This window comes from Chamaea fasciata, unplaced genomic scaffold, assembly GCF_029207755.1.
Source record: "Chamaea fasciata isolate MVZ Bird 193981 ecotype frontalis unplaced genomic scaffold, bChaFas1.0.hap1 SCAF_13, whole genome shotgun sequence".
Taxonomy (NCBI): domain Eukaryota; kingdom Metazoa; phylum Chordata; class Aves; order Passeriformes; family Sylviidae; genus Chamaea; species Chamaea fasciata.
In genome coordinates, this window is record NW_027094098.1 from 5,860,064 (window position 1) to 5,865,087 (window position 5,024).

At 51.3% G+C, this 5,024-nt stretch overlaps 1 long non-coding RNA gene across 4 annotated transcripts; it reads right to left on the bottom strand.

Moving 5' to 3' along the window:
* Positions 1-281: 281 nt before the first annotated feature.
* On the bottom strand, positions 282-5,024 carry LOC136296395 (uncharacterized). 4 transcript variants are annotated; one of them, XR_010722910.1, is made up of 5 exons: positions 4,908-5,024; positions 4,768-4,804; positions 4,566-4,627; positions 3,497-3,702; positions 282-489 (listed from the first exon to the last, which is right to left on the bottom strand). It is a non-coding gene; the product is annotated as an uncharacterized lncRNA (long non-coding RNA). The 4 variants fall into 4 exon arrangements; XR_010722909.1 differs by lacking the exon at positions 282-489 and having other exon boundaries at positions 1,373-3,702; XR_010722912.1 differs by lacking the exon at positions 282-489 and having other exon boundaries at positions 1,373-3,702; positions 4,566-4,659.

Consider the following 5,024-nt stretch of genomic DNA (forward strand, 5'->3'; position numbering starts at 1 on the left):
GGAAACATCACGGAAACATTCACCAATGCTGCTTAGAGGTAGTGGAAAAAGAGGTGAGCTCCAGATTCTGGGTGATGGGGACCTTGAGGCAGGCAGCCAAGCTGGGCTGGGATGTGGCCTGGTTTCCCTGCTGTGCTGACAGTCCATGCCCTGAGCAGGGATGTGACTGAATCGTGGCAGTGTCCTCAGCAGCTTCTGGCCACGCTGACCCCTCCCCTAAAGGTTAAAAGCATCTGTGAGCTGAAGACAGGCTGGGATCAGTGGCAGCCAATTCAAACAGAACTTCACTCAGAGAGACTGCTGAGCACCCAGGGGTGCTGCCTTGCCCAGGATGCTGACCTGAAGGGACATCCATGGACAGCCTCTCCACTTGGGATCGCTGGGCTGGGAGACAGGCGACGAGCTGTGTTCCTTCCTCGAGATTGTTTTTGTGGCTTCACACTGAATCCCTCCCCACTTTATGCCAGGCAGGCTGAAGAGAAGAATACCCTGAGAGAACAGGAATTACTCCAAACTGAACACTTTGCAAAATACGTTCCTCTGACACCTGCTCAGCAGTGGGGAAGTGCTGGTGGGATGTGAGCTGGATTGTCACCCTTGTCCCTTTCTGTCCTTCCCTGGTGTGGAGCTGGGCTGGCTCCACACCCTGACACACTCTGGTGTGTGGAGGACTGGTGAATGTGTTCCGTGCCTGATTGCAGCGACAGGGCCTGGTAACCCATGACAGCTGCAGCCACCTGCCCTGGGAAAGCCACAGCAGCAGAAGCCAGGAAGGACCTGTAAATTAAACCCTCCCAAGCAGCAGCATCAGGGGCAAAGAGGCTCAGCTAAACTTCTTCCTACCTTCTGTCTGTCCCAGATTGTGAGGAAAACATCAGCAGCAGTGCTGCCATGTCACCCACTGGGTGGTGACTGCATGGCTGTCACTCCGGGGGTTTGCCCTCACTCTGGGACCCTCCCCTGGGCTATCTCCCCTGCCCACTGTGCCTGGCACAGGCAGCAAGGGGCTGCCCACCATCCCAGGAGCCGCTATCCAGGTGGAGCCACCAGGTGGCAGATGGCTGGTGAGGGAAGGCATGTCTTTGGGAGAGGATTGTGCATTTGGTAAGCTTAGGCAAGTTTTAAGTTTTACTTTAACTCCGCTTTTGTCTTTTGAAGCAATCAGTGGAATATTTCGGAAGTCTCTCTCAGAAAACCAAGTGTGCCACCAAAACACTGGTGTGGGGGAAAAAAACCCCTAGAAAATGTTAGGTGGAAGTGATCATATTCTCTCACAGATTTTCATGTGGGTGGCATCACAAGCCTAGACACCATCACATGCCTGCAGCTGAACACATACAGGCACACACTAATTGATAACTAACGCGTCCTTTTTCCAGGACTTTGCCTGGAAAACACTTGTATCCCTCTGCAAAATGATTTTCTAAAGCCCTGGCTTTGGCCTGTGAGGGGCTGCTGAGCAGGCTGTCCCCTGAGCAGCCAAAATTGCCCTCTTGTGCCAAACGAGGAGCACCCGGGTGCAGCAGGAACACTTGACCACAAAGACCTGAGCTGTGCTTAATAGAGCTCTTGTAGTGCTCACCTGCTAAGAGCCTTAACTTCTTAAGGCTGCATTTTGCCAGGGTTTAGGCAAAGCAGGGCTCCCAGCAGGGTGCTGGATTGATTTCCTTTCCCATGAAAATAGACTTATGACTTTGCGTTTGTTCCTTGTCCCCAAATTCCTTCTTTTTTTTTTTTTTTTTTTCCCCAGGTAAAGGGGAGAGGAATTTGATGGATTATAATTAAGAAGGGGTTGCTCTGAACAAGGAAGGGGCAGGAAGGGTAATGCAGAATGTGGCTGAATTGTCTGAGGAAGAGATGTTTTAATGGGAAAAGCCTTGTGAGAGGAGAGCTTTAGGGCTCTTCTTCCCTGTGTAGCAGGTGGGTATTTACAGACATGCTCTGTTTGAGTTTACTTTGACTGTAGGTGGACATTGGACTTTCTAGGCCCCCCTTTCACTCTGCAGCAATGCTCAGCAGCAGTAACTGTGACAGGAGAGGGAGGATTTGTACTGCTTGTGTTGGGAAGCCCCATTGCAGGGCCATCAGGCAGGAGCTGCTCATGAGACCACAGAACTCACATATAAAATAAAATAAAAGTAACTGCTAATATATAATATAACCCTTCCCAGGCCTCCAGCACCACTCACCCTAAAGCTCCAGAGCACTGTACAAACAGTAATTAAAACTTCCCAGCCCCCAGCTTTGCCAACGGTGCTGAATTCATTTTCCAGTGTGGGAAAATAAGCCTTTTATGATTAAGAGACAGGAAGCAATTTTAACAGCAGGAGAGGTTATTGATGACACATAAGCTGAGGTGTGAGCCTTGGTCCTTCCTGGCAACAGGAAGGTTTTCAAGGCAAGAACAAGTGGCTGATCTCCTCTCCACCATGGACATTATGCATATCTATCCCTGCAGTGGGCAACACAAGACCACCAGCTCCATGCATCCAGTCCTAGTGGCTACAATCCAACTTGCTTTGCAGGGGTAAAGGCTGAAGAAAGTGAAGGGCACAGGGGGAATATAGCTGGAGATGCCTGTGACAAGCCCCTGGTCCAGTTACTCCTCCTGGAGCATCAATCTGCCTTATCAAGCACTGTCAGGTTTAGTGTGCCACCCTCCTGATCTCATGTCTGATTTCCATGAGAAATGTGATACCAGAAACATCCTATAAGAAGGAAAGGAATGCCTGAACATGCAAGAGCTTGGCTAAGCTCAGAGCTTGCATTGCAGCCCAGAAACACTGGCCCTTTGCTTTTGGGTTAACTTAACATAGTAACCAGTCCAACATCAGAGAGCCTGTCCCTCTCCTGGCTCCTGCCTGCTCCATGCTCTCCAGGAGCCCTTGGATAAAAATCTTGCACTGTTGGGTGTGGACACGGCTCTTGGGTTCAGTATGAGCCCATAGGAGCCACTCTACAATGTGTGCTGCTTTCAGGGCTCCCTGGAGCCCTTGGCCAACATCCCCTTCCCATGGTTAATGAGCTGTCTCCAGTGCCCGCCCCGGCAGTGCCTGCTTCCTTCCCCTCCATCCCAGCACTGCCTCGCAGGCTGGCCAGCAAAATCCCCTCTGCTCTTAACAGCCTTGTGAATCCTGAAGGACCATTTGGGAGGAAAAAGCAATTTTAACTCAGGAAACAGATTATCTTCCTGCTCTGCCAACACTGCCTTCAAACCCCTGAGCCCAGAGCCCCTGGCCCTCCAGGGGCAGACATTGGGCTGTCTGGAAACCATGGGGCCTGGTGAGAGGTCCCATGGCAGAGGGGAAGGGCCCCAAAAACCAGAAATTTCAGCCTCCTGTCACTGTTGGGCTGTTTCCAGACACATGCCAGCACCACCTGCGTCTGCTTGCTCCAGGGAGTGCTGCTGCCGTCTCCCAGCAGCTGGAGAAGTGCTTATGGAGCCAGCAGTGCTGCACTGAGGGTTATTTGGTTCTTCGTGATGGATTCTCCATACCTGCCATTATTTCCAGCCCTGAGTCAAGAGAAAGGGAATGGGCTGGCTTCACCGATGGGCTTTGGTGAATCCTGTGGTTCTGCAGTTGAGCTCTGGAGGGCTGGGCACTCACTCTGCTTCTCTTGTCATCCCTGCAGGCTGATCCCCATGGAGAATGGGGATCCAATTTGGGCTCACGGTCTTTTGTGTGTGAAAGTGACAGTCTCCTGTAAAGGAAAAAGAGAGACCTGGAATTCTGCTGCTTTCATTAGGCTTTCTTTGGGGCTAGCTTAGTTGTTGGAAATCAATGCAAACACGAAGAAAGCAGCCCACGGGACTCTGCTCAGAGTGACTAATTCCTATTAAATAAATAGGAAGAGAAGTAGCAGCACTGCAACAGGGAATGTTCCCTGTGGACAATGTGATTTCAAATAAATTTATCCATGGAGGGGTTCTCCCATTTGTCCAGCAGGCCTTGTGGAGGCCAGGAAGGCTCAGAGAGGGGACTGCCCTGCACCAGCAATTCTACAGTCCTCACTCCATCACCTTTCTAGGACCCAAAATTTCTGCTTTTCTCTCTGAGCCAGAATGATGCCAAACTACAACTACTGAAATCCTTCAGACTGTGCTCTTTCCCTATCCCTGCTGTGGCCTGAAAGGTGATTTCTCAGCCCAAAGTGCACCATCAGAGCAATTACTGTGCTCACAGCAAGTCCCACTGTCTGGCACAGCTGTGCCTGCACAGCCCCACCACCACTGCAGCAGAGTTGGTGGCAAAGGCTGGGCTGGAAAGGCACGGGGTTTCTGCCTTGATGGCACCCTCTGTTCCTGACCTGGACAGGCTCTAGAATTGTAACAAAGCCACAGGTAAACAGGAATGCCGTTTCAATAAAGCTGGATTAATCAGAAATTATTTCCCAGATGGCAGCAGCAGACGGAGGAGAGCCCACCCTCACTGAGGGTCACTCCTGCCAGGAGAGAGGGTAGCACAGGGCTGAACGAGAGCATTTGTCTGAACTAATGGGCCACAGACACATCTGAAGGGATGTTTCCTTTGGAGCAAAAGGGGCAGGCCTCTGCTTTCACTCACCATACACCCGTGGCAGCTCGCTCCTCCTCCTGGCACACGGTTCTCATCCCTCAGCTGACATCCTATGGCAGCAAACACTAATCACATCCTCCTCCTAAGACGGAGATAACAGGCTTGGCAGGACAAGGGACCTCCCAGCAGCCCCTGCAAAGCCAATCTCGTGGCCTGGGGTCCCCCCAGTGCAAATCCCCATAGTTCTTACTTGCTGAGCTGGGACAGAGTGGGCGCTGGGGCTTTAGCTGATGTTGGTTAGAAAATAACCGTGAGAAAGGAATAAACCAATTAATTGCTGACCCACCGACAGCCAACACCTCTCCCCCACCTCCCCCTGCACAATAAAACCTGTCTCCTCAGCTCAAGCAGATTTAGGGTTGCTGCAAAGAGCCTAGAGGAGGGAAAAAAAAACCCCTTTCCCACTTCAGCTAATAATATTTCCAGATAATCTGTTTGAGGCAGCAC